The 27,776-nt window shown below is 42.4% G+C and overlaps 1 protein-coding gene across 1 annotated transcript in view; it reads right to left on the reverse strand.

The window, feature by feature from the left end:
- The window catches only part of LOC126481907 (integrin alpha-PS5-like), a 553,290-nt gene that overhangs the window by 67,660 nt on the left and 457,854 nt on the right, over window positions 1-27,776 (reverse strand). The gene's annotated exons all lie outside the window — the stretch shown is intronic.

Below are 27,776 nucleotides of genomic sequence, written 5' to 3' on the forward strand. Positions count from 1 at the left end.
AGGTAGGCCAGTGGGCTCCTCTGGCAGTAACTTGCGGCATGCAAATCACCGTGTGTACTCTTTTTAGCGGGTCTAAGGCCCCGTGGTCTCCATTCTATTTCACAATCACTGGTAGTGTAATTTACTGTCAACAGGCCTGTTCCTGGCTGTATTTTGTGCGCTCTGAAATATTGCATCAAAACTGTCTTTTCCTATCCCAAACAGTAGTGCCGCTACATTATTCCCCCCCCCCCCCCCCCCCCCCTTTGGAAAGACCCAGTCCCTGGGTCAACCTTTAACTAACTCTTAACTCGTTTGGGTTGGCACCTATGATATATTTCCTTACTTGTAGAAAGCTTAAATGTGGTCCAGGGCCCCTTAAAACATGACATGAAACAAAACATAAAAATTCCTTACTGGACGACCACTGCTCGATCAACCCCTTACCTAATTGTCTCATGCTCTCAGTATCCAATCCACTGGGACTTTGACTACCCTTGGTTCCCTCTTGGATTTGGCTCTCTGCCTGATCAGAATGAAAGCAACACATATCAAAGTTAAGGCTGTGATGACACTTGGCACAGAGGTGCTCAAAATGATCATTATTTGCCGTTGCCTTTCCCTATCCTGAGCGACATGCTGCACTAGATATTCGGCTGATATGCTACCGTCTTGCTCTAAAATGAACTAGTTTATGAATCTCAACAGACCTGGCTCCAGATTTTGATTTAATAAAGTCAGATTCTGTCTTGGCAAAAACTCTAAAGTTGTTTCTGGCCAGTACAGCTGTGGCTGCATAACATTCAATTGTGTGACTCCTGAAACTGATGCTGGCAGGTGGAAGGTATGACCCATTATGTTACATACAGTTCCATCGATTAAGATTCCACTCCCCTCCAGGTCTATATTTTTTGCTTCTGCAAATACTCCCTGCTCAAAACAACTTGCTACTACTACCAAATTCTCGCAGGTGGTGAAGATCCAATGCATGCCGACCAATTGAAAGCTGAATTTTGGCTCCACGATGTCCCTTGGACAGTCTAATTCTTCCCTTCTGGCTAAAATAACTGCATCGTCCACATGTCCAGATTGGTGCTTATCACTCTGGCTGGACATACCATAACTTTCCTTCTATGACACCTTCGTAATTCCTCCCTTGTCATCTCAGCGTACCGGCTGTTAACCTCGGAGATCAGCAATACCTCAGTTTTTACTTCTACCAACTTGCTCAACGCTCCCCTTTTCAGTGACCTGAGAACAGGGATCACCATCACCCTTCCTTCCTCTTCAAAAAGACTGCTGTCCTTAGCGGGCTCACAATACTCGAAAACACACAACATATGAAAACACAATGCCAAATCAATCTATCCAAACCCAATGATACATAAAAGAAAACAAAAAAAAACTACAAATACTCTGTACTCTATCTTCCTGGCTTTCTATGTGCTGAGCACTTCTCTTCACTTTCTCTTAATCTTTCCTTCCTGTGACACACCTGGAATCAAATCCAGGCATCACTTAGATGGCCATAACCACCCATTGTGTACTATCATTGTTCTAGTGGACAGCTGATGCTTAATGTTAATGGGGGATGTAGTTTCAACTACTTGGTATGGCCCTTGATACCTCGTGAGGAACTTCTACATTTCCCCTTTTTGTATGTAGGGGCTGGACATAATTACCATTGTCCCACTCTATACTGCGGTTATCTTCCTTCCCACATCACTGCATACACCTGCATTTCCAAAGCCTTCATATTCACCTTTTGTACCCATTTCCAAACATCCCAAATTGTTTTCACAAATTGACATACAGATTCAGGTCCTTCCTTTCTGTAGCTTCACTAAATCAAATGGTGACGGCATTTTTCGCCTGTACACTACCTTATACGGAGACAAACCGGTATTGGTATGGACTTCTGCATTGTGTGCATGTACAATATGTTTCAAATACTTATCCCACTGATGGTGATAAGAATCCACATAAAAACTCAGCATCTTCCCAATTGTTCTGTGCACTCGTTCTGTCCTTCCGTTGGCCTGTGGATGCAACATGCTAATCCTCAACTTCTTTACATTCAACAATTTACACAGTTCCTTCATTAAATCCGACATGAAGTTGGTCCCTTGGTCAGTAATTAATATCTCCAGTGCACCAAACTTCAAAATCCAGTTGTTTAATAACGCTTGCATGGCCATTGCTCCTTGTTGATTTGGCATAGCCACCATCTCCACATACCTCAAAAAATGGTCTATTATTGGCAGAACAAATCTGTTCCCCAATGGCATTCACCTGAAAGTTCTTAAGACATTGATCCACAACAAAGAAAATGGACATGTCACTTCGGTAACCATTGTCACTGTATCTGTATCCGACTCAAACCTGCTCTCTGCCCACATGGTACGCAATTCTTGACATACTAATGCACATCTCCTTTCCTACCTCTCCTCCAATACCTCTCCGCCACTCTCCTATTGGTCACTCTACACCCTTTGACTTCTACCTTTACCAGCTTTCTACTTAGTGCATCCGCATAACAGTGCTTCTTCCCAGGCTTGTGCACCACCTCGTAGTCGAATTCACTAAGCCTCACAGCCCATCTAGCAAGTCTAGTGTACGGATCCTTCAACCACAACAACCACTTCAACACAGCATGATCTGTCACTACCAGAAATCTTCTCCCATATAAATAACATTTAAAATATATGATTCCATAGATTATGCTAATTACCTCCCTCTCTGTTGTTGAGTAATTCCTCTCTGGTGCATTCAACTGCCTAGATGCATAGGCTACAGGATGTTCTTTCCCATCAATTTCCTAACTAAGAACACACAATAATGCTTGATTGAATGCATTGCATGCTAGTATAAACTCCTTTTCAAAATCTGGAAATCCAAGAACCTGACTTGATGTTAACACTTCTTTCAGTTTTTCAAACGCTTTCTGACACGCTTCTGTCCACTCAAATTTCACACACTTCCATAACAATCATGTCAATGGCTGTGCTAACTCTGCAAAACCCTTCACAAACTTTCGATAGAAATTGCAAATTCTGATGAATGACTGCACTTCCTTAACGGTTTTCTGTTCCTAAACATCGCTCACAGACTGTACCAACCTCGTATTGGTTTGCACTCCGTCCTTAATGATAGTATGACCCAAATATTTTACTTCTTCTAATGCAAAATGACACTTCTCCAGGCTCAATGTAAAACAAGCTGCTCTCAACCTCATAAAAACTTCCCTTAATCCCTGTCTATGTTGCTCCATACTACTTGAAAACACTATAACGTCATCCAAATAGACAAGTCACTGCTGTGGTTTCAAATCCCTCAAGGCACTGTCTACCAACCTCTGAAACATTGCTGGAGCATTTTTCAAACTGAATGGCATTCTGGTAATGGCCTCCAGGAGTAGAGAAAGCAGTTTTTGGACAGTCCTCTGGAGCCACCTCTAACTGATGATAACCACTTGTCAGATCCATCATAGAAAAGTACTGAATTGTCCTAAGTGATCCAGTGTCTCCAATATGTTTGGAATGGGGTATGCATCCATTACTGTCTTATGATTGTGGTATCAGTAATCACAACAGAACCTGTTTTTCTTAGTTCCATTCATAGATTTTTTAGGCACAATGACAATGCCTGCTCCCCAGCAATTATGAGTATTACTATGCTCTTTAATACCATCCGCATGCTGCTGATCAATGAAATCCTCCACAATCAGCAGCAAATACCTCAGTATTCTGTATGGTTTATGGTAAACAGGTGCTTCATTCCCTGTTGGTATCCTATGCTGAACTAGTGGAGTTGCTGGAAAAGGGCCTCACGGAAAAAAACAAATCCTTAAATTCCCCCAACAATTCTTCCATATGCTCTTTTTCTCCTCCTTTCAAATGCTTAATTGTGTCTTGCAATGCAGTTCTATTGGCATTTAGTGGGTGATCACTTCACCTACCTCTCAAACACCAGGCTTTGTCATCTGGTACATCCAAATGCACTACTAAAACTCCTTTTCTCAAAATCACATCTACAGCGCTAAAATTTTCCGTGTTCAAGGGACCTACTAGCCTGTCATTCCCCTCCTGTATGTGTACAATACTATGTTTCACAAAACAACCCAATGGAGCCACAACTTCACTATCCTGCAATGGTTCAATAACACATACAGTGCCCACAGGCAGATTCAACTCCACACTTACCCAAAGCAACTTTCTGGTGTCACCAGACACACACTCACACGATTTAAGCCTTAATGCTAACATGCATGGTTCAATTGGTTTGTTCATTACGTTGAATGCCCCTTGTGACAGTTCTGCATTGACAACAGTTTCCCCTAGCTGAAATAACATTCCACCAAGTTCCGAAGTTCGTTGTCCAAGGTCAATTTTGGCGTGATGTTGATGCAAGAAATCAACTCCTAGAATCACGTCATAACCCCTCACTTACCCTTGGTACAACCTCCATGCATGCATCAAATCTGACTTTTCCTATGCAAAAGTCAACTGTCACTTCCCCCAAAGGTGTGACCTTCTTATCTCCCACTCCACGCAACCTATAACGTGGTGGGTCTAACTTCCTTCATCCCATTAAACTCTTAGTAGCTACTTCCACTTGCACCCCTGTGTCAAACAAAATCTTAAATGTGAAACAAATACTAACAAAGAGATAGAGGGGCTGGCCAGTACTTACCTCAGCTCAGTACAGCCGATAGATACACAAAAAACAGAACAAAAAATTTACATTCCTAGCTTTCGGAACAAATGTTCCTTCATCAGGGAGGAGAGAGGGGAAAGAAAGGGAAGAAGGGAAAGTAGATTCAGTTACTCACAACCCAGGTTATGAAGCAACAGGGAAAGGAAAACAGGGAGGGTAGCAAGGATGGAGGCATGGTTGTCAGAGGGAAGCCAAAGATATTCGACTGTAAGTACTGTGCCACCTTCAAACCGAAGAGGATGCATACAGAAGTAAAGAGGTATATACACTCCTGGAAATTGAAATACGAACACCGTGAATTCATTGTCCCAGGAAGGGGAAACTTTATTGACACATTCCTGGGGTCAGATACATCACATGATCACACTGACAGAACCACAGGCATATAGACACAGGCAACAGAGCATGCACAATGTCGGCACTAGTACAGTGTATATCCACCTTTCGCAGCAATGCAGGCTGCTATTCTCCCATGGAGACGATCGTAGAGATGCTGGATGTAGTCCTGTGGAACGGCTTGCCATGCCATTTCCACCTGGCGCCTCAGTTGGACCAGCGTTCGTGCTGGATGTGCAGACCGCGTGAGACGACGCTTCATCCAGTCCCAAACATGCTCAATGGGGGACAGATCCGGAGATCTTGCTGGCCAGGGTAGTTGACTTACACTTTCTAGAGCACGTTGGGTGGCACGGGATACATGCGGACGTGCAGTGTCCTGTTGGAACAGCAAGTTCCCTTGCCGGTCTAGGAATGGTAGAACGATGGGTTCGATGACGGTTTGGATGTACCGTGCACTATTCAGTGTCCCCTCGACGATCACCAGTGGTGTACGGCCAGTGTAGAAGATCACTCCCCACACCATGATGCCGGGTGTTGGCCCTGTGTGCCTCGATCGTATGCAGTCCTGATTGTGGCGCTCACCTGCACGGTGCCAAACACGCATACGACCATCATTGGCACCAAGGCAGAAGCGACTCTCATCGCTGAAGACGACACGTCTCCATTCGTCCCTCCATTCACGCCTGTCGCGACACCACTGGAGGCGGGCTGCACGATGTTGGGGCGTGAGCGGAAGACGGCCTAACGGTGTGCGGGACTGTAGCCCAGCTTCATGGAGACGGTTGCGAATGGTCCTCGCCGATACCCCAGGAGCAACAGTGTCCCTAATTTGCTGGGAAGTGGCGGTGCGGTCCCCTACGGCACTGCGTAGGATCCTACGGTCTTGGCGTGTGTCCGCGCGTCGCTGCAGTCCGGTCCCAGGTCAACGGGCACGTGCACCTTCCGCCGACCGCTGGCGACAACATCGATGTACTGTGGAGACCTCACGCCCCACGTGTTGAGCAATTCGGCGGTACGTCCACCCAGCCTCCCGCATGCCCACTATACGCCCTCGCTCAAAGTCCGTCAACTGCACATACGGTTCACGTCCATGCTGTCGCGGCATGCTACCAGTGTTAAAGACTGTGATGGAGCTCCGTATGCCACGGCAAACTGGCCGACATTGACGGCGGCGGTGCACAAATGCTGCGCAGCTAGCGCCATTCGACGGCCAACACCACGGTTCCTGGTGTGTCCGCTGTGCCGTGCGTGTGATCATTGCTTGTACAGCCCTCTCACAGTGTCCGGAGAAAGTATGGTTGGTCTGACACACCGGTGTCAATGTGTTCTTTTTTCCATTTCCAGGAGTGTAGTATAAAGAAAAACACAACTATGTAGGATGAAAAGATGCGTGAATGGCTAAAGAGGAAAGGGAAAGAGGAGAAGACTGAAGAGTAAATGGGAGTGAGGTGGTTTAACGTAGGTTCAGTCGAGGGAGATGGCGGGATGAAAGGACGTGTTGGAGTGCAAGTTCCCATCTCCGCAGTTCAGAGGGACTGATGTTGGGTGGAAGAAGCCAAATGGCACACACAGTGTAGCAGGTTCCTAGGTCCCTAGAATTATGCTGGAGGGCATGCTCCGCTACTGGGTATTGGACATCTCCTAGGCGGACAGTTCGTCTGTGTCCGTTCATGCGCTCAGCCAGTTTAGTTGTTGTCATACCAATGTAAAAGGTTGTGCAGTGCACGCATGTCAGCTGATAATGACATGTGTAGTTTCACATGTGGGCCTGCCTTGAATTGTGTATGTTTTACCAGTAGCGGGGCTGGAGTAGGTGGTTGTGGGGGGATGCATGGGGCAGGTTTTGCAGTGGGGTCAGTTACAGAGGTAGGAACCGCTGGGTAGAGAAGGTAGTCTGGGAATATTGTACAGTTTAACAAGGATGTTAAGGAGGTTAGGGGGGCGACGAAAGGCAACTCTGGGTGGTGTGGGGAGAATTTTGTCAAGGGATGATCTCATTTCAGGGGTTGACTTGAGAAAGTCATATCCCTGGTGGAGTAATTTGTTGATGTTTTCGAGGCCAGGATAATATTGGGTGACAAGGGGGATGCTTCTGTGTGGTCTGGGGATAGGAACATTGTTGTTGGATGGGGAGGAGTGTATTGCTCGGGAGATCTGTTTGTGGACAAGGTCTGCAGGATAGTTGCAGGAGAGGAAAGCACTGGTTAGGTTATTGGTGTAATTGTTGAGGGATTCGTCACTGGAGCAGATACGTTTGCCACGAATACCTAGGCTGTAGGGAAGGGAGCGTTTGATGTGGAATGGATGGCAGCTATCAAAGTGATCGATCACTTGTACGAAGTTCAAAGGGTCCAAAATTTGCACACATGATTTGATCCTCTGCGCACCACAACATTGGTTACAGTAGTGCTGTGGGAAATGCCACCATCTGTGCAAAACACACACACAGTCAACTATTACCAAGTTAAGCCAGCCTCGCCTTCCTCACAAATGAGTAACAGACATTTTTATGCATCCAATTCACCAGAACAAACCACTGGATTGGCGGCCCAGTTTTGCGACCACGTGGGTACAACTGCACCCAACATAGCCTCTTCACCATTGTACTCGACAGTGCAACCACCAACAGGTTTCACCAGAGTTTTATGGTCCTAGGTGTGAAGGGTGCATGGATAGTCATCATCATCATCATTTAAGACTGATTATGCCTTTCAGCGTTCAGTCTGGAGCAAACTCTTGTTGTTGCCACTTTAAGCTCCAGGCACTCCTCTGTCCCCTGTCACCCATGGGTGGCCTCAATTCTGACAATACAACCACTCGCTCCTTCCACAGTACTGTCTGTGGCTGCTGTACCGGCCTTCCACATCATTTCCGAGTTGGACAATGTCAGTGCTATTCCTGAAATTTCTGGTCCAGCTTACGGGCCCTCATTAAGCACCACTTGCCCATTCATTCCCATGGTACCGACCATGCCTGCTGCATCGTCTTTTTGGGCGTCTTCAGAGAAATTACAACCAGCTGTTGTTCCAAAGTGTGTGGTAGTAACATTTCTGCTCTGGTGATGTCGGATCCCAGCATGAACTCTTGTGGAGCAGGACTGCAGGCCTTCCAAGACACGCTGAAGTCACCTTCATCTCCACCTCCAGTTCGTGAGTGTTCCACCCTCATGGGCAAGATTGTGACCTGTGTCACTAACCTACTTTCAGAATACGACTCAGTGGTGCACCTCCACCAGGAGAACGATGGGTTGGAATAACACATTGCTCACACTTACATAGAGCTCACTGCAGCCCACACCTCGCTGTTGAAACTTCAATCTAAAGTTCCTTCACCAGATCGAACTTCATTGCCAAGCATCAATTTGAACACTCATTGGGTTAGTTTAAAAACATTCATAGCATGTGATGATTTGCGTTCAGTGACCTGTGCACCGCCCAAGCACCCACTATGCACAGTGCCTCGTGTTTCAAACAGTGTCTCTAATAACAGTTGCTTGTGCAGCATGACCATGCCCAGTATGCAGGCAGCTGCCCCACTTGTTGATAAACATTCCCCCTCTCCCGTATGCCAGCCAAGCAACTTAGCAGCCATCGCTGTCCCTCGAGCGACGCCAGCACCTCTCTCCCCTGCGCCGTTTACCCAAGGCAAAGTTAACAACAGACAGTCACTGCACACCCCACTCTGCTCTGTGCTGCACACACAGCCAACCTCTACAAACAAGCGCACACTGTGCTTCTGTAATAGACATGTGACTTTCATGCTGCCTTTTCTCACTTGTACTAAGAGGTACGCCTCATCATGCCCCAACCATCCGAAAACTCCACGTCAGAACATTACTCAGCCTCGTGTGCAGTTCTCAGTCTCTTCCATCACTGACAGAATGACACACAAGATAATTACTGCTGCTGACCCACCTTATAGACACAAGGCTAGATGCCTCAACCCCATTAAGTTGCGCGTGGCCCAGCAGCAAATTAACGAATTTCTGGAGGCAGGCATCCTACAGCAATCAGACAGCAACTTGTCCTCACCAATGCAGCTCGTCACTGAACACAATGGTTCTTTTTGAATGTGTGGTGATTACAGATGTTTAAATGCTCGCACTGTCATGGACAATTACCCTGTGTGAAACATAAACGATATCACTTTTATGTTATCGGGTGCCACAACCTTCAGTGTGATTGACTTCAAACATTCTTATCTCCAGATTCCCATAGTGCCAGAAGACATTCCAAAGACTGTGATCATCATGCCACTTGGTTTGTTCCAATACAACTTCATGCCATTTTGTTTGAAGAATGCAGCACAAATATGGCAACGTTTCATTGACTCAATCTTATGACAATTCGAGTTCTGCTTTGCATACCTGGATGACATACTCATTTTCTGTAAATCGACTGAAGACCACAAGGATAATTTATCCCAGGTCCTTCAGACTTTGGCATCCAATGGTGTCGAGGTCAAAAAAGAAAAATTCCAATTGCGTCACTCTTCTATGACATTTCTGGGCTACACTGTCTCCACAGATGGAATACAGCCTCCCAAATCTTGCGTGCAGGCTATCACATCATTGCCACCCCTAGCTACATACAAAGAACTCAGACGTTTCCTAGGTGCTATAAATTACTACCCCCATCATCTGCCTTCTGCTGCCACAGTGCAGGCCCCGCTGATGGACTCACTCTCTGACAAACAAACTCTGGGCATTAAACCAATCCGTTGGACTGAACCCATGCCAGAGGCTTTCAGGAATCTTAAAACAGCTTTAGCTCATGCAGTCATACTCGTCCACCCTGATCTGTCTGCCGATTTGTTCATCACTACGGGCACCAGCGACATCGCGGTTGGGGCAGTATTACAACAGAGCTAAGTCAACACAGTTTCACCACTTCATTTCTTCTGCAAAAACCTGTCTACAGCACAGAAGAAATATTCCGCTTCTGATAGAGAGCTTCTGGCAGTGTGCGAGGCCGTCAAACATTTCTGCACTGACATGGAAGGCCATCCTTTCTTCATTCTTACTGATCACAAACTGCTGGCAGACACCTTCTGCAACCTGCCAGAGGACACTTCGACCTGGTCTCTCAATTTACTACAGATGTACACCACATCAAAGGCACAGAGAACATCCCCACTGATTCCCTCTCGCTGATCAATGCCATTCCAAGGATCGTCGATTTATGTGACCTCGCAGCTCTACAGGCTTCATACGAGGGTCTGCTCATGGACTCGCAGTCTTTGCTCATGTTTACCAAGGCCAAGTTCCCTGTCATTTTGGATGAAGTGTGGTGCAACTCTGCTACGGGCATTCTGCAGCCTTTGCTCCCACCCATGCTGTGCCGACAGGTTTTCGACACCTTGCATAATCTCGCCCACCCCGGTGTCCGAGCCACCACTCGCCTCATCACAGAGCATTTTGTGTGGAAAGATGTGAAATGGGACTGTCAAACATGGGCATGCAGCTGCATTTCCAGTCAATGAAACAAAATAGGACATCACACATCTCCGCCACTTGGCAAGTTTGACATCCCTAAGGGACGTTTTCGTCACGTACATATCGACCATATCAGTCCCCTCCCTCTATCGGAGGGCCACAGGTACATCCTGTCCACAATAGACTGAATATCTTGTTGGGTGGAAGCCGTCCCCTTACCCAACATCACAGCTGAAACTGTGACCAAAGGATTCGTTTCTTCTTGGATCACTAGGTTCGGCTGCATGTCCACCATCACAACTGACCAGGGTCAACAGTTTGAATCTGCACTTTTTACAATTCTCTGTAATCTTTGCAGTATTAAAAAGATCCATATGACAGCCTACCACCCACAAAGCAACAGGTTGGTGGAACAATGGCACCACACCCTTAAAACTGCACTCAGGTGCCAAGACTGTCTCTGGTCCAAGGCACTTCCTTGGTAGTTGCTGCACCTATGTTCTACATTTAAAACAGATTTACATGGGATTGTTTCCGAATTTGTTTTCAGCGGAAACCCGGTTGTACCTGCGGAACTAATTCTCCCTCAAGATACTGGGTATCCCCCTCTTTACTAGACTTTATCGGAAGGATGTATGCACACTTTAGAAACACCTGGCTACATCCACCTGTCAGCCATTCCCCACCTGACACTTACTGTTGACCACACTCAGGACTTGCTCACAAGTCATGCTCAGGGATGACTCTATCAGACAACCCTTACAACCCCCTTACCTCAGCCCCTTCGAAGCACTCCAGAGGGGCAAGACAATGTTCGACATTATGATAAAAGATCACCCACAAACCGTTTCTCTACACAGGCTCAAGCTGGCCTTTGTAGACTCCGACACCCCTCTGATGTCCCAGTCAGACTGCCCAAGCACATGTTCTTTTTACGAACCCACCAATGAGTCCGTTCAACCTACTGTTGGGTTTCCTCCATCCAATGAGTCACTACCACAGTTCACCAGTTCCTCAGCCATGTCATCATCATCCAATTCACAGGTTTTGAATACATTTCAGGTACTAGAGACATGGATGCCCCATCCTTCGTTTTGCACTGCAACGTATCACCTGACCACATCGACAACATGTTGATTATGATGTTAGATAGTCGTGTGTTTGTACTGCTCATCAACAGCACAGACCTGACCCTCACCGGAGAACTCAACCACAAGATAGTGCACAGGTTGTCCCTCCCACAAGAGTGCAACCCGTAATGTGTTCAAGCTTTCATTTCTTCAGACAGCTCAGTACACATTCAGGGAAGGCACGCTCACACACCGCCTCCTCTCCCATACCGCTACTCCTGAGTTGGCCGATGCATCATTCCCCCCCCCCCCCCCCCCCCTGCTGGTTTTTGGATTACGAGTAGGACCGACAGAGATGGATCTACCTGTCATGGTCCTGTCGCCCTGCACCCATCACACTGATGCTGACACCCACATTCCCCCCCCCCCCCCCCTCAGGGCTCATAGGCCATACTCTGTACCTGTACTGCAGGGTGAGGGGGGGGGGGCTGTGTGGTGTTGATAGGTCGCATTGACTGCACAAATTACAATCTTTGGAACATTAACTGCTCTGAGGAGATTTTTCAATTCTCTCCTAATATTACTGTAAGAAAGGGGGGCTCACATTCTTAAAACAGCAGCTTTAAAATAACTAAGCTTTTAGTACCTCAAATGATAGGAGGAGGAATGTATAACAGACACACTGTTCAGAGTTCATGATTTCATGCATGAAAGTTAGTTTTGGATGTACGTGATTAAACTCTTCAGTGAGGAGGTTTATATCTCCTCCAATACCCTTTAAAAAAATGAAAATATCATCAACACAACTTTTATATAGGATGATCTGCTTGCTAATAGGGAACCCCTGTTTGAAAAACTCAGATTCTACATGATGCACAAAGACTTCAGCTAGGAAGCTGGAAAGGCAAGACACCATGGCCAAACCATCCTCACTTGTAAATAGCATAGTTAGCTGAAAAGTAATTGTGGGAGATAAGCACATCTAAGAGAGTAATAATCTCATTAATTTCTTCCATTAGAAGCAACATCTGTAGTTTCCCTTAAGGGTACATTCGCATGCAGGTTTTTGATATCAAGAGAAACGAGATGGCAACCTTCTGGAAAATCCTGAGCATGCAAACATGCAACCAACTCCTTATGATTATGTATTGAGTAATCTCCTTCCAAAATTATGTTAATGATTAAAACTTGAAGAAGAAATCTCGAGGCATAACAAGCAAAGCTTCCAAAAATACTGACAATGAATCTTGCTTAGTTACCTTCTTTATGAGCTTTTATCTGTGCGTGTAGTGTAGGGGTTCTAGGATTCATTCACACCTGCTGTGGGATATGTCCATATGTCCATCCATTTTGGTAAATAGCAGCCTATTTTACCTACATTGTTTTTCTATTTCAAGAGCTACATGGCAGCAGCTTTCAACATTGGGTTGAATACTGTCAGTGGGTTCTCCTGTAACACTATAATTTTGTCGAGAAAAAATTTATTACTGCTGAGGCCATGTTCATAAGTAATGGGAAAGTAAATTTGAGAAATGTTTGCTATTGGTCAAAAGGAAACCCACATCACATTTCTCAAGTATTCCACCAATGATAGTGGAATGTGAATATGTGGGGTGCCATAACTGAATAGCACATGAGTGGCTCATTTTTTATTGATGGAACAGTGAATGGGGAATGGCACACACATTTTTTGATTAATATTTTACTCTTACCATTAGAAAATCTGCCATTGAGTTTTATCTGCCCACATCCTCACTACAAGGTGGGTCTCCCTCATCAGGAGGTCTAAGTGACCTACCTTTCCTTTTCAACATACCATCCCCTCCATTTTCCCCAGTCTGTAGCTCTTTCCTCTTTGAAATAGTTTCCATGTTATCCTTATATAAAAGTCATAAACTGGATGACATATACTTTCCTGATGAAATTAAAAGGCATTTAGACAAAGCTTTTGGCTATAGCCTTCATCATAAAAGAGGACATACACCATTCATTCACACAAGCAAGCGCACCTCATGCACATGACCGCCAGCGCTGGTCATGGAGATATACGTGATGGTGGTGGTAATGGTGGTGGTGGTGGTGGCAGTAGTGGTGGTGATGGTGGGAGTGGCAACAACTGGCTAGTACCTGATCACTTGCTTGTGTGAATGAATGGTGTGTATTTCTCTTTTTCAGCCAAAGGCTGTAGCCTACGGCTTTCTGTAAGTGTCTCTTAACTGTGGCTGTCTGCGACTTTATGTATGATCTTTATGGTAAGTAACAATCCATCTTTTCCTAGAAATAAATTTTCACTCTGTGGCATAGTGTGCACTGATATGAAACTCCCTGGTACATTAAACTGTGTGCTGGACCAAGACTTGAACTCTTGAGTATCTACATTTTTGATACTCCTACCTAGCATTTCTGTAGTTCACTTAAGAGTATGCCAGTCAGAAATATTATAGACACACCTCAGGGCAAATTGTTATTTGGTAGAGCTCATGGAGCCAAAATAATAAAAAAAATGTTTGTAGTGAAGATATGAAATTTTTTGAATGTAACATGTTGTAATAATTTGTAAGTAAATTATGGAGAGCAAAGTGGTAAATATAATGAGAGGAAGATGTATATAGTCTGATTTCTGATTTTCAATGTGAGAATGAGAAACCAATTCCTTGGATTTGCTAGTTCCTTGCACATTCTGGGAACTGAGAAGTATATATGTCAACGTGAACTACACGATTGCATGTAGAATTATTGGGTCATTTCTCCATAACATTTTGCCAAATAAGAATTTATGCCATCTTCAGGTAACTCCTGATGACTGCTGCACTGGTCATGTTGTCTTACTGTATACATTGGTCATAATCTGATCCATCATTCTGCTCCCACCATGGTAGGTGGTGGTGGTGGTGGTAAGGACTGGCTGCTACTTGTGGTCTTCAGTACACACAAGATCCATCTCAGTGAACTGTGATAAACCTTACAAGAACAACTGATGATGCAGCAAAGTTTGGGCTTGGGAAAGGACTAAACTTTGCCCTGACCCCAGCATTATTTCCAACTGTGTATATCAGAAGCAGTGTGGAATGAGCCACCTATGCTCTGACAATCAATGAAGCCAAAGCAATATGCCATATAATTTGCAGCATGCTCACCAGGACCACACCACCACAGAGCAACATTTCAAAGTTGCGAAGAGTTACTTTCTGCAAGTTGCATGATGATCTAGATTAATTTGGTCATCCTGCCTACTGACAACATGAAAACTATGGTGTTGATCCTGCACTCAGAATACAAACAGAAAATTTTTGGTCTTTCCAGTGATGCAGATTACAGGAAAATAGAAGGAGATCTGACAAGTCACCTCCAGAAAAAAACCATAAAACTTCTTCACAGTACCCTCCATGCAGAAACTGTCAAGAAACTTCAATGATGAGCTGCTGCATACCCACAGCTGTGGGGGCTACTGAATTTTCACAAAGAGTGCATCATTCTGCAGCTCACTGTCAAAAATTTAGGAGTAGCAGCACAGGGGCTTGCCCAAAAACTGACTGCTTTCTGACTCCATCTGTGGAGAAATGTCAGCATGACTTCTGTAATTCCATCCATTTTCTACAGCATGTACAAGATCTTCACCTCAGTGACAACGAAATGTTGGTAAGTTTTGATGTTGTGTCTTCCTTCAGCAGGGTACCACTAAAGGACTCCATGGAGCTGATATTCAAGACATTCAAGATTAACCTAATGAGAGTTTTCATTTTTATGCACACTGCAACTTACCTCAACTTCATTGGAAATTATTGTGAACAGAGAGACAGTATTACCATTGCATGTCCTCTGTCACTGGTTAAGGTGATTTTGTTTAATAGATTGTGATGTGAAGGCTCTGGAGTAAGCCCAATTAGAACCAATCTGTTTCTATCACTATTTGGAAAACACATTTCTCACTTTACTACATGGACAGGAAACCTTAGGTGAATTGCTCCATCACTTCAATTCACTTCACTACAACATACAGCATACCACAGAGTTGGAATTGGATGGCATCTTACAGTGTCTTGGCAATCCGGTGAAATAGAAACCAGATGGTAAGCTCTTACATAGTGTGTACAGAGAGTCTACACACACTGATATATATCAACATGCCTCCAATAGTCACCACAACTCCCAGTGTGAAGGTGTTTTTAGCATACTTGCATCCTGTTTGTCAGTAACAGCTCAATAAAAGTCAACAGAATCTTGGAGTGACACGATTTCATATGTGTATGTCATTCACCCTTTAAAAACATAACACTACCAGGATAAGTAAAGTGTGCTAGAAATAACTTATCATAAGTTGTGCTGGCCTGAATTCCCATGTGTCCTTCTTGCTGAAGTGTGGCACTGGGAGCAGCATAACTGTCGTGCCATCTAGTTGCAACTGTGGCTTAACAGGCATACGTGGGGCACCCTTCTGCATTGAGCCTTCAGGCTGTAGGTAACAAGAAGTAGCCTCACTCTCCATGCAGGACGCTGCTCACCATAACCGTTTCAGAACAGTTACTTGGCCCATGTCGGTGATAATGGCAGTTACCATCAAACATTAACATTATTTTGTGTATTAGTTGGGGCCAATACTAGAGAAAGCTTTCACACATGACTTCCATGTTCACAGGCATTGCTACATGGTTTGGCTGATGTTTTCATGTGACTGCTATGGTGGGTTATTGTATTTGAATAGGGACTATCTTTGTGTAAGCCACAGAGAATGAATTGCAGTTGCCTGAGGTTTATCAGGAGTGACCCATTTTGAAGAATAAGAAATGTGTTGAGATATATTATACAGACAAATAATGATTTGTGTCACTGTTTGAACTAGTTGACAGACTTGAATAAGATCATGTTATTCACTGTTTGAGTATATTGCACTATACCATTCAGTCAAAATATTTTATGGTTAAAAGGGGCATATTCTCCAAGATTGTTAATGTTGCTTCTGGGCTTGATGATCACATCATTAAATTACACCTGACCATTAATTTGAATTAAGAGATTAATGCTGTTTTGTTATAGTTGTGTGAGAAGTCATTTGTATTATGTTTTATTGTATCTGAGTGGGAAGTCATTTGTGATGATTTAAAATAATTGTGTGTAAGCTCATCTGTAAGTAACATTTACTGGGGATCTTTACAATCCAAACTCTTGTACTGAAGAAAGTGTTAGTAGGGTTTTAGTATTATTTTCAAAGAAATGTTTGTTGAATGTGATAAATGTGTTTTCAAAACAATGTATCACACTCATTTCAATCTACCCCTTCCACTCACTGAACATGTTATAAATTAGTAGCAAAGAGAGTGACATTGGTGTGAGACCAACAATATTTTTCTTTGGGGAAAAATTGAAAATGTTTTTTGTGTGTATTTGTTGTGTACATTTTAACAAATATTACTTGCTGTAATTCTGCTTCAGCATGGCTAACAGGGAGGTTTTCAGGATGGTGGAACTCAGGATGAATTAAGTAATGATTTAAAGATTTGTATTGCTGATATGATGGGCAGTGCAGCTGAGTTAGCATGCCATCTATGGGAAGTTGTTGATCATGTGATGGCCCTCTGGAGTTGATGGAAGCTCAGATGAGTGATTTTATGTCACGCATTAAAACTACATTAACAGAGTTATGATCAACAGTTACTTTCTTTGAGGTTAGTGAACCATCTATCTCGCAAGTTAGCAGAACTGAATACCTTGTTATGCATTGTGTCCAGAAAGCACAGATTTTGTGTAGCATAATACCATCCAATTCCATCTGCAATGCATTGTGCAAATAGTTGAATGAATTGCTGATATGAACCCAGGGGTTGTTATTCCAGTTGGAAGAGGTTATTACAAGGAAGTTGTCTCAGCCAAGGGGGAGGAAACCCTTCATGGATCCCCTTTTTGAGCAATGTCTAATTTGTTCCTTAAGTAATCTAACTCGTTAGAGAGATGAAACTTCCTGGCAGAATAAAACTGTGTGCTGGACCAAGACCTAAACTTGGCACCTTTGCCTTTCGCTGGCAAGTGCTCTACCAACTGAGCTGCTCAAGCACGACTCACACCCTAACCTCACAGCTTTAATTCCATCAGTACCTCGTCTCCTACCTTCCAAAGTTCACAGAAGCTCTCCTGTGAAATTTGCAGAATTAACACTCCTGGAAGAAAGGATATTGCGGAGGCATGGCTTTGACACAGCCTGAGGCGTGTTTCAAGAATGTTCCTTTCTTCCAGGAGCGCTAGCTCTGCAAGTTTTGCAGGAGAGCTTCTTGAAGTTTGGAAGGTAGGAGATGGGGTACTCATAGAATTAAAGCTGTGAGGACAGGGCATGAGTTGTGCTTGGGTAGCTCAGTCGGTAGAGCACTTAACCACGAAAGGCAAAGGTCCTGAGTTTGATTCTCAGTCTAGCACACAGTTTTAACCTGCCAGAAAGTTCCATACCAGTGCGCACTCCACTGCAGAGTAAAATTTCCATTCTGGAATCATTAGAGAGATTATTTCAGGCAGCTGGGGTATTATCATTAGATTCTATTGATGAATTACTGATGGCATTAAGATTTTTATTGTAATTGTAAGGTACAGGGGAATGTCTTGGATTAAGTAATGAACATTCTTTTTAGTTGCTGAGCCCTATGGTAAGTGGGGAACTGGATTGGGCATCGATAGGTGGTACGTGGTGCAGACTGTCATCCACTGTATTTTACAACTTAATTTGTCATAACTATTGTGCCCAACATGAGCTTGTCAGCAAAGGCTATCTAGAAGTACAACATTATAATGAACCATTAGTGAAGTACATCAAAAGGATAAAAGATGGTGCTAGAAGTTTGTGTTTGAATTATAGCAAAAGGGAAATAGTTGAAAATATTTTGGAGAGAATGCATCAGTTGATTGCTCTAAAGCATGGTTTTATGAGTGGCAGCAGAACTTCCACCAGTTAGGAGAGTTGTTGAACTGTGTGCAAGCTGCGGCAAGGGATGGAAAATATTTCTCACAGCCAGCAGCTGGTGTTGTCTGCAGTGAGTGCTTTAAGGGTAAAGAAACTGGGCATATTGCTGGGGATCCCAAGGAGGGGCTTTTGCAGAAGAATATGGCAATACCCAGAGCTGACTTCCCATTGTGTATAAGCCTATATATGAGGAGCTGGTTTGTGCTTTCCTTGATACCAGTAACTCGCCTCTCTCATCAGGCAGAAATGGGTGTTTGCTTAATGCATTGGGGGCATTGCAAATTGTCAGAATTGTCAAGCAGAATTGTGTCCCATCAACTAGCCAATTCTGTGCAAAGGCATCTATTAGGGACAATTATGATAAAGATTTGGATCGATGATTTTATGTGGAAATTTCCCACTAACTTGTCCTGTAATCTATCTGTGCCAGTTATTTTGGAGTTCAGACTTTATCTGCAGGGCTAGATTAGTTCCCCAGTGGAGGCATGGAAGGTTCTCCTTTGAGTTTGTTCATCAAAAGTTTTTTAAATTTTGTAAGCAGGTGCTGAATTGGGCGACGGTGAGGGGGGGGGGGGGGGGGGGGGGGCTGGAAGCATGTAGTTAACTCAGTGGGTACTAATATATTACCATGTATGATATCAGCCATTTGTCATCCAAAGAGAGGGGGAAGTTTTTACGTCAAGTGAAGAGTTTTGTGATGTACACAGAGATAGGTTAGGGGAGGTTCAAGAAGCTCAGTATAAAACTGAATTGACAGATAATATCCTCCATAAGGCATCCAAAATGTAGGTTCTCACCACCTTGAATGAAAGTACTGCAGACAACTATTGATGAAATGTTCTGTGAGGGAGTTATTAGGCCATCTAAATGCCTGTACTCCTCCACTATACTTGTCTGGGGAGTGAAGGAGTAGGGATGCATCTCATTCAGATTAATGGGTGATTCATAAAAAGGTAGTCTTCCAATTTATATTCTTTTCTAATTTGGGTTCACGCTTTTTGTGGTTCCGAAGGATGAAGGTCTTTATGATATTTGACTTAATCCAGGCCTATTACAAAATTCCACTTGCAACAGTAATCTTCTTCATAAATTTGTGACTAGTTCTTCCAACTAGCAGCACCATAAAAATGGTCTTCAAAAGAAAGAAAAATATTGAATGGGGTCCATCACAACAAAACATCAGGTCTTAAAGAATGTTTTAACCACTGCCCCTGAATTGGCTATGGCTGATTTATGTAAGCTATTTATTGTCCAGATAGATGCCTCCATGTCCTGAGTCACAGCTATCCCTTTGAAGGAAGAAGCATCTGGAAGACAGCTACAGCTTTTGATTCATGTAGCCCTTCCCCATTCAAACCAAAGTACTGTGCATATGAGCTGGACACCATGGCAGTCTTGTTCACTTTGGTAAAATTTAATTGTATCTGGAACACCAAACCTTTTCTTTTCAGAAACTGATAGTCAGCTCTCTGCTGGGTGTTTGCAAGGCCAAGGGGGTCATACAAACCACCAGGTGCACGGTACACATTTCAGCATATTGTCAGATGTATCCATGGCTTGGAAAATATTAAGGTGAATGGCCTGAGCCAATGGTTAATCAAGGCTCAGAGGAACAACTAAGGGATGAAGAAACCACAAGGGAGGTCATACCAGAGTCATCAGTTAATCAGAGTTGTGCCATTCTCAGTAGATTCCCACTTCTCTTTAAGGACACTGTCAGATAGGAAGATGGAGACCCTGAGCTAAATAGCATTAAGGGCAGGAGAAGGAAAGGAGAAATCATCATGACCTTCTCTTTGAAGGGAAATGCATTTTATTTCACTCATCAAGGGAACCAAGATCAGAATATTATGCTACCAGAGGACCTGGTTTCTTTAGTGATCCAAGTATTATCATGAAACCTCAGTTGTGTGCCATTTGGGAATGTTCAAAACAAGTGTCATAATTGGAGAAAATTTTAACTTGAAAGGCATGGATAAACAGGTCATGAGCTGGTGCTAGGGTGCAAAACCAGAGGGATCAGCAAACCTGCAGTCAACACATGAAACCTTTCTGTCATCTGATGCAGCTGTTGCACTGATGTAAAACTTACATGTTGATTATGTGTGTCTGCTCCTGTGGTCCAGAGAGGGCAACTGGTTTATTTTCATTTTCGTAGAAACATTCATGGTCTACTGCTTGTTGTTGCCACTTCTAATATTACAGCCAAAGTTGGATAACACCATGCCCATTAAATCTGCTACATTTCATATTTTATGCTTTGAAGTAGGGGTGGCTCATAGTACACTCATGCCCAATTATCCAGACCCTTCCCTTGCAGAGTGCACAATTCATAAACTGAGGGCAGCCCTGATTGCCTCCCACTTTAGTTATCATATCTGGTGTGATGGCTTCTTGTCATTGCTAGGTTACACCTTCAATAGGGCTATGCATGTGCCCACAAGGCCATACAAGTAAGCTTGATGTTTGCATTTAAACCTAACTTGCCGCATGCCTATTTGTGGTCACTTAATGATTGTTTCCAGAGAGTGTTGATGCTCCCCAGATCTGCACTTATTGGAAGTGTGCTCATAACAGCTTCAGGGTAGCTCATGAGAAAATTGTAAAACATTACAGTGGTGGAAGGCAGCTGATCTCCCTGACACTAAGTGATTGGCTTTGGGTTAAAAACTTTGGTACAACAAGTCCCAGGACACATAAAATTATAGGGACTCTTTTGCCCAGGTTTGTGGGACCTGATTGAATTTTGCTTTTCGTTACTGTTGGTGACCTTGCTGGTCAAAAACAGAACAGAAAAATATTTGCAATGTACAGATCTCAAATTAAACCTTATTTGAAAGAAAAACCATGTAAATAAGAGTATACCCTTAGGACATGTAATCTATTGATAAAAATAGATGGTTGTGATTTCTGATCTTTGTAGCAACTGGGTGAACTCAATTTACCTTGTGTATTTTGATCATATGTTATTTCCTTTTCTTTTGATAATGATGTCTTATCATTACAAGAGTAATGGAGTTGTTTTCTCTATACTTTATATTGTGAATGATGTTGAGTGGAGAATTTCTGGCTAATGTGTAAGTGCCCCCTCCCTCCACCCCATGTGCTTGAGTTTGGCAGGAGAGGATGTGTCAGACAAATGTCATCATGAGTGACACTGCCTTGACTACCCACACGAGCCTATCACTGCAATGCACAGCTGTGAGTAGCACAACTGTGGCACCACTTCGTTGCAGCTGTGGCTTACCAAACACATCAGTGGAGCATCCTTTTGCATTAAGCCTTTGATCTGGAAGTACAAAGATGTCACCTAGCTCTCCACGCAGGAAACTGCTCATCATACCACTGCAGTGTGGTTACTTTGTCTGCATTGGTTGTTGGGTCCCATACTAGAGAAAGTTGGCATGCTGGACTTCCAGTTTAGCGGGCACTGCTGTTGATGTTTTGTGTGGCTGCTGTGGTGGGCTACTGCATGTTATGGGCTGATGGAATCCTTATAAGTTAAGCCACAACAACTGGGTTGCAGTTGCCTGTGGTTTATTGGGAGTGACCCACTGTGAAGAATAGCAGCAGTGTTAATTTGTATTATACAGACAAGTAATGATTTGTGTTGTTATATGAACTAGTTGATGGACAAGTATAAGACTGGGCTGTATGATTTTTGAATATATTGCAGTATAATGTTCAGTCAGAGTACAAGGTACAAAAAAGGCATATATTTGAATGCAATGCTGTGTCAAAACTTCAAAGCAATCGTTGTAGAAGTTTTGGAGATTTAAGATTTAGAACAGATTAATACTTACATTCTTATTTATGTACATGGTGTGCTAAAATATAATGCCTCCAAATTTTAAGTCACCCCAGTGATGAACACATTTCCCCCAAGGAGAGACCAGTTTGTTGATACAATCACTGTAGAATGTTTGAGTTTGTTTGATGGAGCCACAATCTCAACTAACCTTGTGCTACTTCATCACAAGCAAAGTGAACTCCTCCAAGGTGTCCTTTAAGTTTTGGAAACAGATGAAAATTGAATGGGGCAAAGAGGGGACTGTGTGGATAACAGTTGATGTCAGTAAACCCAAGGCATTGGATTGTTCCTGATGCAACAGTGCTCATGTGTGGTCTGGTATTGTCATGCTGAAGAAGAAGGTGCGTCATGTGTGAATGAACTCTTTTAATTGAAAACTCGACTACAGCAAGCTGTTTCTCATGCACCTACATAATTATGTTACACAGTGCCATGTTACATGCTACAATTCAGAGCCTTCTAGTGCAGAGGGCTACAAATATGCAGACATAAATAATAATGATTTATAATGTGAACAATGTTTTATTAATGAGCTTTAAGAGTTTTCATAGAGAAAATTTGGAGATGCCCTCATAGAATTTCCATTGCAGACATTGCCTCTATGCATGGTTAATCCCAACCTTTGCCATTATGCTTTTGTAGATATGATTTTTACACTTCATTAATTACATAAGTCATCAGTTAAGGTTTTTGGCATAATTTACCACATTTTTCAATGTGGTAATGGTACACATGAGTCAGGAAACCCTAACGTGGATACATAAAATTATTCCACAAACGTTTCTAAATTCCTAAACTACCACATCTTTCACAAACCAAGTTTTTATCCATATTTATAGTCCATCCAGAATAGAAAAATCTAACCTACTCATACATCAAATGATAGTGTAGTTTCTAAAATAACAATTTATTCATACACCAGTCTTTAAATAGTTGGAAGTCACTCAAAATCATTAGTCTCAGCCCAGTCCCGGTCAAGCTAACAAACATGTAACTCCTTCGTCAAGCTCTGCTCCCAGTATTTGCTCATGCAACAGCTCTGCACAATTTATTTTTGAAAATATGGATTATAATTCACAAAAACTCATGAATGTCACAGTCTAAGAACTTTCGAGTGGTTTCTCTAATTCAAGTTAATGAATATTTTGAATGCATGGTGTTGTTGTTTGTAGGAGGCTGGGACTATCACTGACATTAGAATGAGCACTTGTGAGGGTAGTGACTTCCATCAATGACTGAAGTATTGCAGTATACTTTCATCTCACGGATTACTACAAGACACTATGTGATTGGTTGGTTGATTGAACAGGGGGGAGGGGGGGACCAAACTGGCACACAACGGTATGTGAATTGTGATGTTTAGTGTAAATATGAAATGCATCCTGCACCACACTTAATGACTTTGTCTTAGTGACTTGTTAGAGCTACAACCAATTCTTGCACAGGGTTTCTAAAAAATTATCTTTCAGTAACTTTATAATTTATTCAGTGAATTATGCCACTGGACTCCCATTTTCTCTTGAGTCCCAACCTGATGTATGTGATATTAATTTACCAATCTCTCTCTCTCTCTCTCTCTCTCTCTCTCTCTCTCTCTCTCTCTCTCTTTCTATCTCTTTTAACATAATTCACCACTCTCTATGCTGGTTGACTAGCCTGAAGGATAGGTCAAAAAACTGGCAATATGGGCACTGGGGCTTCAGGAGTACAATGTCGAAGTCATATATGAAAGTGGATGCAAACATAAGGATGTCAACTACCTTTCCTTTAATGTAATATAGCATTGTGAACAGATCATCAAACATCACTGCATTACAAAACATTGCTTCTAAAGAGAAGAAAGTTTCAACATTGCTGAAAATCATAGAAGCTATGAAGAAGAATTCCAATTAAAAATGGGTAAACATTATCTAAGAGGACCTATGAATCAGTAGTGCAGAAATGGTTGCTCCTTATGCTAGCTGATCTATGGCCAGCTATCCTGAAGCATTTCCATTAAACTCCAACATGTCATCAGTTGGAATTCATGAAGACTCTAGACATTATGAGACACAGGTATCACTGGTCAGGTTTCCACCAACCCATTAAACACCATGTGAGCCTCTTTAAGGAATGCCAAGAATGGAAGCACATGTCATAATTACCTCTAGGGTGACTGGTATTCATTGTGTTTGCAGAAACACCATTCCATTAAAATGGCATTGCCCTTCAAAGACGTTTCTGAAGTTGACAAATGTGAGTTGAGTCTGCACTGACTACTTCACACACTCCACAGCCACCAAGACTGTGCCAGTCACCAAGCTCTGAAAATTCCCAGGTTACTTGTAGGAGACATCATTCAGAAGGACAGAGAATTGTATGTGATGATCTCTGATAGTGGAAAAGTTTCCAGTCTAGTGGCAGAGAAAATTGCACATTGTGGCATTGCCCACAGGATGACAGGGCCTACCACCCACACTTTAATATGTTGGGAGATACACTCATGATGTATAATAGTAATAATAATAATAAAATTTTTATTGTCATTCAGCTGATTACAGCAATAGACAAAGCCAAGAGCACATATTTCTACATAAACTACAATATTGATGTAAATTAGTTTCCATAAAATAGGTGCACATTAGAATGCAGTATTTTCATCTTCAAAGTCAGCACTTAGTCTTTTAAACATCCTTAGTCCACAAACTAGGTAGGAGTTCTGCAATTTTGATAATCTATGATAAGGCATGCCTACAGATGTTCTGTTTCTAGTATTGTGGCTATGAATATCACTTCTCAACACAAAGTTAGAGACATTGTTTCTAATGTACAATAAAACACTGTAGATGAATAAGTTTACTACTGTAAGACACTGCACTTTAGCAAACAGAGGTTTACAATGTACTGTTTTATCAGAATCTGTTATTATTCTTATTACTTTCTTCTGTAAAAGTAAAATGTCATTTACATGACAGCTACTACCCCACAGTAAGATTCCATAAGAAATTATGCTTTGGAAGAAGGCAAAATATGCTGATCTCACATAGTCATTGGGAACATGTCTTTTTAAATTTCTAATTAGATAAATAACTCTTGAAAGCCTAGCCAATATATTTTTAATGTGTGGTTCCCATGTCAGTTTACTGTCAATAGTAACCTCTAAAAATTTGACTGTTTCTAGTTCTTGGTCATTAGGAATCTATTTGAGGCTAAAGTAAAGTGTCTGGGTTTTGTTTTCATTTAGTAAGAAGCCCTAAGCTTTGAACCATAATGAGGACTGAGCAAGGGTATTTTCGGTCAGTGCTTTCAGTGTACCTAGATCAGATATTTTATGTATAAAAGTTGTGTCATCAGCATACAATATTGTGTGAGAATTTATGAACAAGGGCAGGTCATTAATCATTAGTATAAACAGTAAAGGTCCAAGCACTGACCCTTGAGGCCATCCATACCTAACATTAACCAAATTTGATTTATCCCTACCAATGCACACAACTTGTTGATGGTTCTCTAGAAAATACCTGAACGTATTTATACTGTTGTCATCAAAATCATAGTAAACTAGCTTATTCAGCATAGTGTCATGCTCTACACAGTCAAAGGCTCTGCTCAGGTCAGAAAATGTAGCCTGGCCACAGTCCCTAGCCTCGAACACATCTACTACTAATTTTACGAGGGAGTCCATTGCACCGTTGTGGATTTACCTTTCCTAAATCCAAACTGTTTATCACTAATTGTATTTAGTTTACCCAAGTAGACACTAACTTGCTCATACATAACTGTTTCTAATTTTTTTGAAAAAACTGGGGTTATGGATATAGGTCTGTAACTAGCGGGACAGTTCTTTTCCCCTTTTTTATATATGGGCACAGCTCTAGAAATTTTTAGTATGTCGGGGAAGTTACTTTCAACTAGGCATTTGTTAATACAAAAAGCTAAGGGATAAATCACACAATCAATAACATCTTTCAACAAATTACATAATCAACACTAACTGAAGGTTTGAAATTTTTCACTATTTTTAGTATATTATTTGGTCTCACTTCTGTGAAAGTGAAGGTGCTTGGGGGAAACTTTTCAAAGCAGCTGTCCATAATACTAAGTGCATTTTCAGGGGGTTTGTTTATTGAACTACTGATTTCTTCAATTGACTGAATGCAATATTTATTAAATTCATCTGGGGTAATGGCTATTTCCTCTTTGTGTTTAGTGTGAGCAATGGAGTTTATTACACTTCAGGCCTTTTTGCATTTATTGTTAGATTTTTCAATGTTTATTATGTTATGCAGTTTTTTTGCTTCATTTATTGCCCTCCTATACTTGTATTTGGCTTTAGCATACAGTTATTTATACAGCTCTGATTTACTGGTTTTGTACAGACTAGAACACAGCATAACAGCATTTTTCAGTGTAGTGATGACGAAAAAAGAGACTAGGATACAACACTGCCTGCCATGATATTTGCATATGACACAGTGAAGCAAGACACTACAGACTTCACACAGTTCTTTCTGCTCCAAAACTGCAAGGTCGAAATGATAATGGATACATTTTTCCTGTCTGAACTGGGTGATACTGAAGATGCCTACCATTCATCAGTACTCAGGAGGCAAGAAAGCTGGCTTGCATATGGACCCTTGTTGCCCAGGAGAAGGAATGAGACTGTTACAATGCTAAACATTGCCCTGAGAGATACAGACTCGGAGACTATTTTTACATTTACAGATTTTTACATCTGTGCTGAAAGTGGGACAATCAGATAAGTTACTAAAGTGATAGTTTGAGCCATATCATACCATTCATTGCTTGCTGGACATCACATACAAATTTGAGGGTTCTGACTCTTTATTAAATGGATAAAGGTGCAGAGAGGTCATCCATGTCAACCATATGGAACCCTACTGCAGATCAGTGATGGAGGCTTTACAGAACTGAAGACACTCTCATTGATCTTGAACCTTTGATAGGTGGGGCCACCTTCAGTTCTCATCATAGTGATGAGGGTGTGACAATATGATCAAAATGTGAGGTTTCATCAGTGCTGCCATGCAGAGGACCATTGACAAGTTCTAGAGGTAGAGTGATGTTATGATCTCCAATGAGAAATTCTGATACAGCAGACTGATATTCCTACACCAGAGGGGGCTATGGCACACACTGTGCTGCATGCCTTGTGGAGTAGTAGTTAGCACTGCTGGCTGACATGCTACATGTTGCCAGTTCACATCTCACCACTGACAATTATTTGTTATTTTGTATTTATCATTTCCCTAAATCACTTGAAGTACATGCCAGGCACGGCTGACTTCCTTCCCTAATCTGAGAGACCGATGACTTTGCTGTTTGGTCTCTTCCCCCAAATCAAACCCTAAACCCCATTTATCATTTCTTGAATGTTCTTGGAAATTCTTATGTTTTTAATGTTTGTATATTATGGAATATTCTGTTTGTACAAATACTCTTCATTCAGGAGTTGACTTATGTTCTGTCTGTACATTCCTTTTT

The sequence above is a fragment of the Schistocerca serialis genome, chromosome 5, assembly GCF_023864345.2.
Source record: "Schistocerca serialis cubense isolate TAMUIC-IGC-003099 chromosome 5, iqSchSeri2.2, whole genome shotgun sequence".
Lineage (NCBI taxonomy): Eukaryota > Metazoa > Arthropoda > Insecta > Orthoptera > Acrididae > Schistocerca > Schistocerca serialis.